At 40.6% G+C, this 16,286-nt stretch overlaps 1 protein-coding gene across 8 annotated transcripts in view; it reads right to left on the bottom strand.

Moving 5' to 3' along the window:
* The window catches only part of LOC100029507 (coiled-coil domain-containing protein 33), a 208,550-nt gene that overhangs the window by 73,516 nt on the left and 118,748 nt on the right, over positions 1–16,286 (bottom strand). The gene's annotated exons all lie outside the window — the stretch shown is intronic.

Raw genomic sequence — 16,286 nt, 5'->3', positions numbered from 1 at the left:
GGAAGTGGCAAACCATGCTGGTATCTTTGCCAGGAAAATTCCAAATGGGGTCACAGAGAGTCAGATACAACTGAAAACAACAGTGGCCAGCAGGGAACAGAAGAAGATTAGAAGAGAAGGGATTCATCAAGTTAAGAATGGCTAAACACATTGTGTTATGTGAATAGAATGAAACATTAGTGCCATAAGAAATGGCAAATGTGATGAATTCAGAGAAGCACTAGGAGACTTATTTAACCTGATGCTGAGTGAAGGAAATACAATGGGGAAAACAATCTACAAGATAACTACAACACTGCAGGCAGTAAGAACAGAAAGTGGAAACTAAACTGTGCAATGTTGATGACCAACCTTGTCCTTGAAGAAAAGATATGAGATCATATCTCTCTCACCTCTAGGTAGAGGGGGAAGACTGTGGGCATAGAATATTGCATATACTATAACACTCAGTTGGTGTGATAGATTTTCCCATTTTTTCCCTTTCTTTTTTCTTAATCTTATTACACTTACTGGGTGGCCTTGGGTAAGTCACTCAACTTCTTAGTGCTAAGTTGCAGCAGAGGTACCGACCTGCATTTGTAAAGAAAGTTTCTTTACCTGAGTATTCTCTGTAATAATGAGATGCCATGTCCATTCCCTAACCCTACCTTTATCTCTATACAAGGGATGGTCTTCTGGGTAGCTTAGGGAAAAGGATTATCATTCATTCTGTATCCAGACAGCTTAGGGGGGAGTTATATATTCAGAAATTCATACAAAAGCAAAAGATATGCATAAAAATGAGATATCAAAAAATGGGTTTCAAACACAGCCAGGAAGAGTGAGGTTAGATGACAAGTAGCAAGTAAGGATTATGTGACCCCAGAATGGGTAATTAGAATGTTCTAGTAAAGTGACTAGGGCAATACGAATTAGAGCAGCAAATATTTTACCACTTTTGTATAGCCCCATAATCCTGTTGTGACCATTGACATTAAAAGAGACTAGATATTCCCTTGCTCATTTTTCATTCATTCACCCCCTTTTTAAACCAACACTTAAAAAAAAAACACCTTACCTTTTGTCTTAGTATTAACTCTTAAACAGAAGAGCAGTAAGGGTTAAAAATCAGGATGTTAAATGACTTGCCCAAGGCCACACAGATAGGAAGTGTCTGAGGCCAGATTTGAACTCAAATTCTTTCCTGACTCCATGTCTGACACTCTATCCACTGTGCTATCAAGCTGCCCCACATTCAGCACTTTTAAAGACTTTTGAGGTTTCTTCTGGTTATAAATCTATGATCTTATGACTCTATCCTTCATGACTTGGGGTAAGTCACATCATCTCTATGGGTCTCAGTTTCCTTATCTGTCAAATGCGAGAATTAGGTCAAATAATCTCCAAAGTCTCTTCTAGTTCTAAACTCATTACCCTATAAAAGTCTCTAAGTTGTGGTCTTGGTAAAAGATTCTATCCCTTGCCCTTCCAACAGCCAAATTTACATTTGGAGATGGAATAGAGGTTACCTCAACCTATCTGATGATTTAGGTACTTTGGTCTGGCCCCAGAGATCAGTGAGCGTGACTGCAGTTGAAGGGATTCATGGAAAGAATGGAAGAAGAGTTAGAGGGGACAAATTAGTTGGTCACGAAAGGGTACAAAGACAGGTAAGGAAGAGCAAAAGCCCAAACCAACAACTCTGTCTCTTTTCATGACCATTTCCTGATCTGGTGAGGAGCTCTTATAATTTGAATTTAAGGTCTAGGTTTTAACTTGTCTCTCCTTAGACCTTGTGGCTCCTGGCTTTAACTGCCCCATCCTGCCTCCTCCCTCCAACTCCAGCCCCATTAGCTTTCCTGTTCCCTCATTTGGATTTAATAATATTTCAAACCTAATCCTATCAATGTTGGGAATACTAGAAAGGAGTCATTCAGCACCATGGATATCACCCTTCAGTCCTAGCCCTTGACTAGGCCAAAGGCTAGACTAGGAAGTGCAGAGTCCCCTTGCAGACTTCTATAGGACTTCTGGTGCATAAAGGAAAATAAATTGGCAAACATTTAATCTCTTTGCAAAGTGAAGCAGGGCTGTAAATATCTGATGTGCTCACAGCTGATGATTTATGGGAGTCTTTTATTAATCTCTTTAGTCTTGGGTGATGGATGCTGGGGGAGAATGGGCCACCAGGGACTCAGCTTAACATAGACTCTGAAGGCTATTGTATCTACTTCAGAAAAGGGGGGCAGAGGCCTTGTAGTAGAGTGGACTCCACTCTAGGTGAGTGACTATGTCAGTCCCTCAAGTTTCCCAGTGTGAGGATAGCCTCACCTCTTTGGAAAAGATTATAGGACTTGTAAGAATGAATGTGTCCTCTTCTGCCTTCCAAGCCCTCTCTCTACACACACAGATCAAAGGTTAAGAGCTGGAAGGCACCTTAGAGGTGATTTTGGTTCAACTGCCTCATGTTAGAGATGAAGAAATGGAGTTCCTGAGTGGGGAAGTGACTTTGCAAAGGTCACATAGATAGTAAGGAGCAGAATAGATCCAGGTCAACTGATACCCAACCTAGAATCCTTTCTACCAGGCATTTTGCCCATCCTTTTCTCCCTCATGGTCCTCAAGGATCTTTTGAACAAGTGAAGGTGATGACTTTATAAGTTCATGGGGGCAGATATCTAGGGGATGTATATGGATATTGGAACTTTTCTCAGGCATTCCACAAACATTTGCTGAACCTTCCCTATAGATCAAAGCCATTTGCTCTAGTGGAAACCGGATCAACTGACCCTCAGGAATTTAAAAAGCCAAGTTGGAGACTGGACTCCCATAGAAGACACAGAGGAAATCTCAGGACAGTTTGTGAATAAAAAGTGCCATAATGTAGGGTCTGGACTTTCCATACCATAGATGGTCAGAAAAATAAGAAGTCAGAGAGTGTGGGAACAGGGAACATACTCTGGGGTCTCTAACTTACAGGCTAATCTTAAAACTTGGGGTTCATAAGATCTTACTAGGGTGCAAGTTTGGGAGTTTCTAGATTCCATGTTGACAGTAATAATGAGGAATAATTTCTCTGGGATTCAGTGTCCTCACCTGTAAAATTATGAGTTTGGACTAGGTGACCCTGTGGAGTCCTTCCTACTCTGCCTCTAGTCTATCTCCTCCTCCCTCCTTTCCATTTTCCTCCTTTCCTTCTTTCTTTCCTTCTTTCATTCCCTCCTTATTCTTCTTTCCTTCATTCTTCTTTCCTTCCTTCCTTCCTCTCTCCTTCTTCTGCCCCTACCTATTTTTCCAGGAAGAGGCTCAGTGCTTGGATATTTCATACCTAGGAAGGGTTCTGTCCACTAAAAGACAGATCCTGTTTGCTGACAGTACTCTTCCTAGGACTTGGCATCAGGTTTCCTGATGGGCATTTGAGGGGGAAAGACAATGGCTTGCTTTGTAACCTTAGGCCAGTTTCTTTCTTTCCATAGATCTGAGTTTTTCCATCTATAAAAATGGGAGAGAACAACCAAAGAGAGGGAGCTGGTGAAAGGATGATTAGGAAGATCGATATCTGCCACTAGATGGCACTAAGGTAGCTGCAAACATGATTGGAATCGAAATTCAGTGCTCTACACGGAGTCTTTATTGATCACCTGCTGAATACTCACAGTTCCTGAGATGGTTGCTATGGAGGACACTTGGAAAAGATTATTTGAGGAAGATTTCATCATGGGCTGGTCTGGTCCCAGAAAGCTTCTTTAAGGAGATGAACTTAAGTTTAGCCTTTAAGGCTAAGGATTATGAGAGTTGATGAGGGGGGGGGGATTTAAACAAAGGGAGAGAGAGGGAGGCAGAGAGTCAGAAAGACAGAGAACAATATTGGCAAGATGGGGGTGGATGGCATCTGCAAAAACACTTTTTGTTTTTGGGTGAGATGACTGAGGGTGGTTGCTTCCACTTTTAAGAGTCTGTGGTTCTAAATGAAAAGATGGACAGACTGGAGGGGGTCTCTTAAATGTTTTTCTGAGAGAAAGGCTAAAGGAATAATATGAGTAGAGAAGCTGGGCCAGAGGATACTGTCCTAACTTGGATGCCAGATTGGCATACATGATCCAGGCTACAGGAAACACTTGTCCAGGAATAAAGAGATTCCTGATTCATTGTTACCAACCCTGGGAAAAGGAGGAAAGGAATCCCTTACATTTTACAAAGTATTTCCACTTGCATGATCTCCCTGGTTCCTGATGGCCCTGCTTTGATAGAAGAGAGAACCTCATTGTTATTCTCATTGCACAAATGAAGAAATTGAAGTCCAGAGGGGTAAACTTATTTCCAATCAAGTGAATAGCACAAACAAACTGAAATCTGGGTCTCCTGTTTTTTAGTCTAGAACTCAGCTACTTTGTCATGCTTCTAATTTCTGAATGATCTAAAGTTTCCATGCTGATATGGTTTAGTGCCACCTGGATTTTGTGGTACCTGGGACTAGGAAGGAGAATGTTGAATTGAGAAACCAGTTTCCTTAGGCTTTCCTCCTTGCCTGCCATTGACTATGTGAACTCTTGAAAGTAGCTATTCATCTCTGATCCATCTATAAGATGAGAACTGATACTACTTCTTACCTCACTAAAGCTGGAGTGTGCCTGTTTCATGTTCCTTTGGAATGTGAACTTGTTGCACAGGGAGTTAGAAAGAGAGAAAAGGTGATATCTTCAGAGAAATATATTATCTTTTGGGAGTCCCCAAAGGACCAGCTTATCGTGGTGAGGAAGGGAGCCAAAGAATCTGGACTAGAAGGAGTTGGGGGCTAGTGAGGAGGAAGAATTCTTCAAAGCAAAGAAGAAAGAAATGAGTTATTCAAAGCCCAGCAAGGTTGAAAAAATTCCACTGAATCTTTAAAGATCTCTTCTTTGTCAATTATTCATTTCCTGGTAAGAGAGCCCTCTAGTTAACCACAAATTTCTTTAGGGAAAAGGCAGAGAAAGAGGCAGGGATAGAGGAAGGGGATGAAAGGAAGGGGAAGAGGAAGGAATGAAAGATGAAACAAAGGTATAGGGAAGAGTATAGTCTTAAAAGGAAAAGAGAAAAGGTTGAAGGGAGAGACAGAAAGAATGAGCAATATAAGAGGAAGAATAGAAGAAAGAAGGAGAAAAGGATGTGGGGAGAAGAAGATATATAGGAAGGAAGAGGAGGGAAGGCAAGATGATTGGGTTGAAGGAGATGAAGAGGGAGACAGAGAAGGAGGGATGGAGGGACAGAAAAGGAAGAGAGGGGTGAGGAAAGGAGAGAAAGAGAGAGAGACTGATGGTGGGAATGAGATAGAAAGACAGAGGGAGAGAAGAAGGAAGGAAGAAGGGAGGGAAAAGTTGAAGGAATAAGGAAAGTAAAGGAAGAAGGGTGAAAGAATGGAAAGCATGGAGGGAGAGAGAAGAGAAGAAGAAGAAAGGGATGGAGTGATAAAGAATGATGGAGTGGGAGAGAGGACATGATAGAGGGGAAAGGAGAGATAAAAGGAGATGGGGTAGGGTAGAGGGTTATTGAACAGGGGAGTAGAAAGAGGTAAAAGTCAAAGGGTGAGAGAAGGTGGGAATGCAGATAGAAGAGGAAAAGGAGGAGAAAAGAGGGAAGTCATTGTGGCTCATCTTGTGGTCATTTAAAACCCAAGGGCTTTCCCCCCCTTAACATGAATTATTGCTAAGCTGCATCTCTCTTATCCTGCATTTATGCCTTTAATTGTTAGAACTTCAATGTGAGATGTCAATTCTTTGATTATTTGATCTCGCAGGCCTGGAGTACATTTTGCGAGCAGATCACTACCCCTCCAGCACTTTTCGGTGGTGATTCTTGGTCCCACTTTCCAAGTAAATCCTACTGGGTGAATTGGAGGCCTTCATTTTGTCCTTTTAGTACCTCTCCAGGATATGAGAGTACCATGTGAGCTGGCCATCTGTTGTCTCTCATGATCATTACATGGCAGACCCACCTCCTGGCCCTGAAAATGTCTTTGAGGCCACTTTATTTCATTTACATTTTATCTTGTTAGGTTCGATCCATTGTTCCAGCCTGTCTGATCTTTCTGGATGTTTATTCTGTCATCTACTTTATTAACTCCCTCTCATTTTTGTCATGTGAAAATTTGATGACTGTCTTCTGTGTTTTCATTCACGTGATTAGTAAGAAAAGTACTGGACAGGACAGAATTAAGAATCTTCCTCCAGGAAACCATTGATCCATTACAGTTGTTCAACAAACTACAAAATTATCTAACACAGATCTCCCTTCCAGGCTGCCCATAACACTTACTGTCAACCATACATTCTGCTACTCACATACCCTGTTCAGCCTTCTTCTGATCTCTGAGTATGAATCTTATCTCCCAACCAGCCTCTGGCAACTCTCTGAGGTTAGGAACCTGATTCTTGTTCTCCTGTCTCTCCAGAAGTAGAGATGAATCCTGGGCTAAGTCCAGAGGACTCCATGGGCTTGTATGATTGAAGAAAGGTAATCTCAAAATGAAGCCCTGGTTCATCCTCAGCCTATGAAGCCTTCCTTGATTAACCCTCCTCAATTTCCTGTTCTGGCAACTAGCTCTAGAGTGGATATTCATAAGGGCTCAGTAAAAGAAATGATGGAAAGAAGTAAATTTCAAAGACAGTGAGATTGGCAGTCAAGTGCTGTAGTACATAAAATGCTATACTTGAAGGCAGGAAGATCTGAATCTGAATTTGGCCATAGATACTTCCTAGCAAGGTAACCCTGGGCAAGTCACTTAACTTCTGTTTACCTCAGTTTCCTCATCTGTAAAATGAGGATAATAATAGCATCTACCTCCCAGAGTTGTTGTGAGGATCAAATGAAATAACAGCTATAAAATACTTCATAAGAACCTTGTGTTAAATAATTTCTAATTGTTATCACTATTATTGTTTATCTTCTATATGAAACTCAGGGAAGACCTTTTGCTTTCTCTTTTGTGATATTTTACCAGCACAAAACCGAAAAAGACCAGATAACCCAGAGAAGACTCAAGTAGAAGTTTCACAAGATGGGAGAGGAATAACTTTTTATGAAACAGAAAAAAATCTGGAGAGCAAGGTAAACGTCATGAGGAAATTTAGAAGATAGAAAATGTTCTGGTGTCAAGAATAACAACAATAATAATGAGAACTAGCATGGATATAGACCTTTAAAGTGTGTGTAGCACTATCCATGTGTGATCTCATTTGATCCTCAACAACCCTAGGAAGGAGGTGACAATTTTATTTCTATTTTATAGATAGGAAAGCCGAGACACATAATAAATACTTCAAAAATAATTTAAAATCTAAAACTTAAAAAGAAAGGCTAAAGGACTTGTTCAAGGTCCCATAACTAGTAAGTACCAGACAGGATTCAAAAGCATGCCTTCCTGACCCCAGGACTAGCCCTCTTTCCCCAGCAGCAACCAAGCTAACAACAATAACACAGCAGCAGCAGCAGCAACCACAACAACTACAGCAGCAGTAACAATGATACAAAGCAACAAAAACACAACAGCAATGGTAGAAATAACAACACAACCCCACAGCAGCATTAGCAACAACAGCAAAAGCAGCTAGAAGAGCAATAGTAACAAAAATCATCATCAGCAAGAGTAGTAATAGCAGCAACAGCAACAATAATAAAACAGCAATAATAATGCAACAGCTATAATAACAACAGCAGCAATAATAACATAGCAATAACAGCAACAACTGATCATCAACAGCAGCAACAGCATTAATAGCAGCAGTAGTAAAAGCAACAATAATAAAATCACACTAGTAACAACAAATACAGAAACAACTATGTGAGCAACAATAGAAGCAGCAAGAATAGTAAAAACAAGAACAGTAACAACACAACAGCCACAATGGCAATAATAACAACAACAGTACCACCACCACCACCAGCAACAGCAGTGATAACACAATAGTAACAATGGCAACAACAACAGATAACACAATAGAAACAGCAACAACAGTGACAACAACTAATAATCAGCAGCTACAACAATAGTAACAAGAAAAACAGCAACACAGAAGCAACAACCATACAATTGCAGCAATAACAGCAGCAACAATACAACCACAACATAACAGTGGTTGCAGAAACAACTGCTCAAGCATCAACAGTAGCATCAGTAACAATAACAAGAACAGCAGCAACAACATAACAGCAACTCTATGACAACAGGATAGTTTCATTCCTACAAGTCTTTAGAGAGTCAGACATCTTTTATCTGAGTTTTCCTCTGGTTCCGTAAATCAGGTTAGTGTGGGAATATCATCTCCCATTTCCTATATATAAGGAAACCAGGTCTTGAGTTAAGAAGTGCCTTGGACCAGGACAAATGGCTAGCAAGCAGCAGAAATGGGTCTCTCAATACAAATTTAGCCCCATTCCATTTGGTCTTGCTCCACTCTCCCCCGCCAGTCTTTTGGGGGTGCAACATGCCACTCTAAAGGTGCATAATGAAACAGGACAAGGGAGTGGTTGGTTTTTGTTTAACAAACATGACTAGAATCAGGTTCTGTGTCACTTGATTTCAGTAGGCCCAAGTCTTTGGGAAATCAGCCTATGTTACCAGCCCACCCCCATGCCATTGCCATCCATTGCAGAATGTATTATTCCAAAGAAAATTCCTGATTTCCTATTAAGCTGAACAAGTCTCTAGAGGGAATCAGAGGGAAAATTGTTTCTCGGGCCCTGGGGAGTGTATTTCAAGATTGAACGTGGCCAAATACACTCTAGTTATGGGGTGATCATCTGTAGCTCACAAGCTGTGAGATCGGGGGGATGGACTTAGAAGGGTGTTTTTGTATGGTGTGGTTGCTATACCATCACATTGTATTGTAAGGGTACCATGTTCTGTGGCTGCATAGCCCTGTTCTATTGTTACATCGCAGTATCCTACTGAGATAACAATTTGTCCTGTTGCTACATGCCTATGTTCCGTTGCCATATCAACATGGCAATAGCACATATTAGCATGTTGTTGCTACAAGGCCTGATTCTGTGGTTTTATCTTTATCTCTGTAGTCCTCATGATCTTGCTAATCTCTCACTGGCTTGGGTGTGAACATTCTTCCATAAAACAGGGGATATTTGAAGCATCCAGCCTGTTTGGTAACAATAACGTATGCTTATCTAGCAGCCCAAGGTTTACAAAGTATTCCCCTCACAGCCTGAGAGTAGGTAGTAGAAGGACTGATACCTCCATTTCACTGATGAGGAGAGAGATAGTCACTCGCTTCATATCGCACTGTTAGCAAGTGTCAGAGTTGAACCTTTATGTCTCCTGACTCCAAACCCTGCAAACGCTGGCTCACATTAGTACAAGGGGAAAGAGGAAGGAGAGAGAGAGCAAGAAGCAAAGTTTCTCTGAGAAGAACAATTTACCAATCCAGAAAGTTTGGCAGCACTAAGCATCATAGTCCATAATGGAATAAATACTGAGAGGAAGTATGCACAGTGGTGAATGGTGACACCAGATGAGTTTAGAATCCAGGGCTTCATTTTAAAAATTATTCCTGGGGGCAGCTGGGTAGCTCAGTGGATTGTCTATAGGCTATAGGATAGCTTATAGACAGGAGGTCCTGAGTTCAAATGTGACCTCAGATACTTCCTAGCTGTGTAACCCCACTGCCTAGCCCTTACCACTCTTCTGCCTTGGAACCAATCATAGTATTGGTTCTAAAACAGAAGGTAAGGGTTTTTTTTAATTAAAAAAAAATATTAAAAAAATTTTTTAAATTTAAAAAATATTTTAATAAAAAAAAATAAAATAAAAATTATCCTTGAACCTTGCTTGCTTGGAGTTTGAGACAGAGTCCCTGGCCATCTTGGTCTATTTGTCTGCCTACTTCCCTTGCCTTAAGACCTCCTACACTCAATCCATTCTCACATTTCCTGTTCTCTCTGCTGCTCTCACTATTCCTGGGTACCCTGACTTATGGACCCAATCTTTTTTTTCTTTATTCAGTCGGTCATCTAACAGTACAGTTCACATTATGTTTGATTTACAAAGAAAAAGAGTGGTATTCAAAGGTATCAAGAAGCGATTGCAAGATCATACAATGTACATAATTATGACTATAAAAACAGTAACAAAAATATGAATCAAGGAGACAAGCAAAGTTTTATATAGGTCAAATTATAGAACAAAAGTCATTGAAGATTGTTGCTGAAACATGTGTAAAAATGCAGGAAGAAGGACTATGTGAGCTTCATCCAGATTTATTTGCATGCTAGTCAAAAAGGTTCTGTTTGTATTAGGAAGATAGCCTTCAAAAATTTCTATGGTGGGAGTAGAAAAAGAGAGGAAAAACAACTGCTTCATTACATGGGTTGGAGGGGATATGATTGGGGATGTAGACTCTAAACAATCACCTTAGTGCAAATATTAATAATATGGAAATAGGTCTTGATCAATGACACTTGTAAAACCCAGTGGAATTGCACATTGGCTACAGGAGGGGAGTGGGAGGAGAAGAGGGAAAGAGAACATGAATCATGATGTAACCATGGAAAATTATTCTAAATCAATTAATTAAATAAATAAACTTAATTTAAAAATGTCTATGGGATTTGGGGGGGAGCAGTGTATATGTGAGCAGAATCTCTAAAATGAGTTTGGGGATGCAGGCTCATAATCAGAAATTAAGTGGAAATAAAAAGGAATTTTTAAAAGCCTACCATGGGACTGTGAACCTTAAATTAGCAACAGACAAAGGCTATAAAATAAAACAGGCTTAAAATGAACCAGGGGCATTCTATTGGCTTTTGTTAGTTTTCCAACTGGATATCCTAGCTCAAAGTCTCAGCTATGCACTAAAAGAGTGACTAATTTATTCTTGTCAGGAAGAGGCTTTCTAATCATTTCATTTTAGCAAATGGAAACTGAGAGCAACTCAGCAACCACGAGACTGTGAGACATTTAATAGAGACTAGTACAATATATCCCGAAGAGATTATGTGATGAGAGAGAGCTGAGATTTCTAGCAGAATGGAGAATAGCTTGATTACATTACCAGATAACACTGGACCTCAGAGGAGTTGTCTAGGTTATGTGTGCTCCCTGGCTATTCATATCCATACATACATATACTCTAACTATGAGCCTAGATCAGTGATGATGAACATTTTAGAGATTGAGTGCCCAAATTGCAACCCTCATGCTGCATGTGAGCCCCCCCCCCCACCTTATCCCAGACAGGGGAGGTAGGAAGTGCTACCATTGGACTGCTGGGCAGAGGAGTGGGTGATAAGAGAAATGTCCTCAGGTGAGATGGAGACAGGGAAGGAAGCAGGCCCCTCCAGCACAATCTGGCATCTGTGCCACAGGTTCGCTAACACTGCTCTAGACCATACAGGTTCTTGTCATATTCCTCTTTACACATATTCCTTGGTCAAAGGTTCCTACTTGTGTGCCCTTCAAATGTGTTCCCTTTTCATTAATGTTCTCTAGATGTGAACACTCTCTCCTTTGGTGAAATGGTAACCAATGAAAAGATGCCATCGATGCTTATGTATGGGTATCTTATTACTTTATGTGCTATGATGCTTAATTAAATGTTTTTTGAGCTAGTTTGTCTTCTGGCTAATTAGTAAATGGGTGAAGATTCATGACCTGTGGTTTTCAGTACATACTTATACACAATGTCTAGAAACTAGGGTAGATTTTCTAGGGGCCCACATGTGAGGGAGTGTTCTAACTGCTTCATAGAAAATATAGGGAAATGCAGAAAGACATGAAAGGATGTAAATCAGGATCAACAGAACCAGATCATCAATAGAACTTCAACCATACATATGAAAAATAAATCTGGCTAGGTACTTCCTAAGGAAGCCAGGGTTTTAGGTTTGAGTATCCAAGTATTTGCTTCTGGCTATGGAAAAATAGGGCACAGACTCCTCTCCCCAGACTCCTCATTAACACAAGTCTCATGACTCCAGAGCATAACCACTCTTCCCTACTCACCCCTTTGTTCCCAGTGAAGATATTTTTGTCTTTTCTCTCCCCCTTTCCCTCAGACATGTGTTCTTATACTTCCTTTCCTTTATTACATCGCCTCTTCCACTCACCCTAGTTCCATTTTCTTTCCCAACACAATTACAATTTTGTTAAATCAAGTCTTAATAGAGTCTCTTACTGGCTTGGATTCCCCAGGCAGTGGGGGCTTGTGAAGATTTGAAATAGATTGCTCTCCTTCTAACCTTATTTCTTCAGCAATGTTCACCAGCCAGGTGGTGAACTGGATATGTAGCCAGGATGGCTTATTCATGCTCTGATTAATATTGCAAAACATGCTAAGGGGAAAAAGTTGTTTTGAGTTGAATCTTGTTGAGCTTAAAACTTCCAGAAAGGAGTTAGTTATTCATGAATAGAATAAGGTAAAAAAAAAGAAAGGGATTTGCTCAAGGTATAAGAGGAGGGAAGGAGAACATGTAGAGAGTCATAGAATTACAGATTTCAAAGCTGAAAGGGACATCAGACAGTTTTACATCATATCCAGGCTTTGCTTGAAGCCCCCTGGGAGGGAAAATCTCCCACCTCCTGGTGAGAACTTTTGGATCATTTTCTTAGTATATGTTTCCTTATATCAATCCTAAATATTCTGTGTGGTTTCTATCTCTTTGTTCTTATTCTGCTCTCTCAGGTCAAACAGAATAGATTTCATTCCTCTTTCACCTGAAAATTCATCAAATACCTGAAGATAGGCATGATATTTCCTTGAAGTCTCTCTACCAGGCTAATTACACCTAACCTTCAATTGATCCTTATGTAGCCCGAACTCAAGATCTTCCCCCATCCATTTCACCCACCTGTGGTCAATCTCCAGTTAATGTCCTTTCTAAAAAGGGGTGCCCAGAATTGAGCACACTACTTTAGATAGAGAGTCTGACCAAGACAGAGGACAGGACCATTGTCATCTCCCTGCTGTTAGACTTTATGAATATCTTATGATGTTGCCTAATTTTGCTTTAGCTTTCTGGGCTGCCACACCATACAGGTGACTCATATCAAACTTTTATTCCACTACCCCAACTCACTCCTTCCCCCAGATCTTATTGTAGGAAAATGCAGTCTAGCCATGTCTGCTCTAGATTGAATTTATCAAGTTGATTTGGGAGGGGGGAGGTCAAGTGTATTAGGTTGTATATTTATACCTACTAAATGTAATTCTTATAAGATGAGACCCAAAATTCTAGACTCTTAAGGTCTTTTTGGACCCCCACCCCCCACTTCTGTCAGTCAGCAGGTTAGTTAACCCTCCCAACTTTGCAAGTATTATATAGATATGCCTTCTCTGCCTTTAATCAAGTTATTGATAAAGACATTAGCATAGAGTCAACAGGAGATGCCCCCCCACATGCACACACTAGAGACCATCCACATTGACTAACCATTAATGATGACATTTTGATCCTAGTCATCCTATTTGCTGTGAATCCACCTAACTATGTAATCACCTGGCCCTCTTCTCTATCTTATTCAAGAGAATAAATAACAGGAGAGGCTTGTGGAACAGATTGCTAAAAGCTTGGTAAACTATATTAGCAGCATTCCCCTGATTTATAAACCCATTAACCTTTTTGATTAAAAAAGGATTTTTTTATATTTTCTTTTATAAAAGAGAAACTGAGATTAATTTTGCAAGCTCACATGCTGGATGTTTTTCATAGAAGGGCATAAAATATAAAGTGACAAAAGTCTTCACATCATTGGGGATGACCACTGTTTTGTTATTTTTTTAAAAAACCCTTACCTTCCATCTTGGAGTCAATACTCTGTATTGGCTCCAAGGCAGAAGAGCAGTAAGGGCTAGGCAATGGGGGTTAAGTGACTTGCCCAGGGTCACCAGCTGGGAAGTTTCTGAGGCCACATTTGAACCTAGGACCTCCCGTCTCTAGGCCTGGCTCTCAATCCACTGAGCTACCCCAGCTGCCCCTGACCACTGTTTTGTACCACTGTGGGAAAGATATTTGTCATATTTCTTTCTGAGGTAGATTTTCTTTTTCATTTCATCAGGCCTGTAATAAATGGAAAGATTCTCATTTTTTCATTTTGGGTGAATGCTAAGTTAGTTCATAAGCCTACATGTGATAGAAATTATGTTAGGTATTGTACAATGACTGACAATGAGGAAATATTATCGATGTGTGTATCTGTTGTCACAAGACAGTAATGGCTTCACTACTTATTTTGAAGCTCCAGCAAAACAAAAGAATTTCCCTGTTTCTGGTAAAGCACCTGATTGGCTCCAAACTCTATCTAATTGATTAACCATAATTAACTCTCCTCTTGTCTTTTAGTTTCCTAGATAAATCTTTTGTTTTATGTGCTTTTTCTGTCCTAGCTGAAGAGCTCAAATAGGGATTGGGAACTCCTTATTCTAGAGCAGTGATGGTGAACCTTTTAGAGGTAGAGTGCTGGGCTCTGCCTCCATCCCACCCCAGACTGAGCGAAGTGCCTGCCCCCTCCGCAGACCCTGTGCTGTGCCCCTCCCCCCTTACCACACATAGGGGATGGAGAAAGTGTTCCCAGTGGGCTGCTGGGCAGAGGGCTGGGGGATGTGGGAAAATGACATCAGGCGCAGTGGAGAGGGGGAGAGGAGCAGCTCTGCCTGAGCCCCTCTGCCTTTCTACTAATGAACTCTGGGGGATAGGGGGAAATGGCATGGCCATGTGCCACCTTTGGCACCCATGCCATAGGTTTGCTATCACTGTTCTAGGGGGACACTCTTTTAAATCCAGTCAAAGAGGTTGTAAGCTCATGGAGGGCCATAGGCCATTTGACATTTTTTTCCATTGTATCCCGCCTAAAACAATATTTGTTACTTTGGTGGCAAGGAATATTTAGAGTGATGATTCTACCACAGTGAGAAATCTCTGACTGCTGATACAGTTGAACAACTTGGAGTCTCAGATATGTGTCTGGAGGGCACTAAGAGATGAAATGGTTTGCCTAGGGCCACAGCCAGGAAATGACAGAGGCATGCCTTGACCCTGACTCCAAGGCTGGCCCTTGATCCACTGTGCCAAGCTGGCTCTGCCTGGAGCACAGTAGGAAATTCATGCTTCTTAAATTAAAGCTAATCTAAATGGAAGATGATTAAGAAGTATGATTACTCCCCTGCTCCCTCTGAGATTATTTTACAGCATATGCAGAAGATCTATTTTCTGTACAAGATTACACTTCCATTTGCCGGAAGATTCTATGACTATCTGGGAAATTAGGATCTCCCCAAGATGAGACAGAGCTGCAGTAGTACTTTAAGTTCTAGAGTGTTGCTTGAGGCACCTAGGGGTTAAGTGCTCCATTGGAGTTATGTCACTAGTAAGTGTTGAGATAGGATTTTAACTTTGGCCTTAGAACTGGTATAACCTATATCAGATTATTTACCATCTCAGGGAATGAGGAGGGAGAGAATCTGGATCCCCAAATGTCAGATAACAACTGTTAAATTGCTTCTATATGTAATTGAATACATATAAATGTGAGCATAGTATAAAATGTTATCAATATAAATAATATAATTATTATAAGGTTAATTATTTAATAATAAAAATATAAAATATTATATGTGTATAAAACCTTGGTCTTTCTTGATACTAAGCCTAGTATGGCATCCCCTATGCCTTTCAGTTTCGAATGAAAACATTATTTACCTTCTGCAATTCTCCAAGCCTATCGGGATTCATTGTTTCATTCTAAATTTCCTGAGGCAGAGATAATGTAGATTTTGTAGATTAGAGTCCCCCCCTCTCCCACTCAGATACTTGGAAAGCTCCTTGGGAATGCCCAGTTGTCATGTGATACTGGCAACCCATTCTGTAAATTCATGATAAAGGAAAGTATTGAAAGTTCAGTGGGAAAGGGCAAGGCTATTTAGTAGAATGAGGACTACTGAAGGACCATCAGTCTAGATCATATTTTTCCATCATGTCTAAAATGCTATGAAATTCCATGGGATTCATTCCAAGGAAAAATGGAAAGAAACTGCTGACAATGGCTAGGCAAGGCCAAGATCACCAAGGAGTCCAAAGCTTATATGTTTGACTGTCTCCAAGCTCTAGCCATTACTAGGGCCATTTCTTGTCTTTGAGTCAGAGCCTCTCCTCTAAACAAGGCAAGGTTGCTATCTGTCCGTAAAGATGGCTGATGGCAAGATGATTGCATGTGATCAAAGGACATCAGGGAAGGAGTGGGTGAGTGAATGGGCTCCTGTTTAGTCATGGGACCTTTTCCCAGATCAGATCAGATCCCTGTCAAGGATGCTTTCTTCTTTACTCTG

The sequence above is a fragment of the Monodelphis domestica genome, chromosome 1, assembly GCF_027887165.1.
Source record: "Monodelphis domestica isolate mMonDom1 chromosome 1, mMonDom1.pri, whole genome shotgun sequence".
Taxonomy (NCBI): Eukaryota; Metazoa; Chordata; class Mammalia; order Didelphimorphia; family Didelphidae; genus Monodelphis; species Monodelphis domestica.
This window is presented reverse-complemented; position numbering and strand designations above follow the sequence as displayed.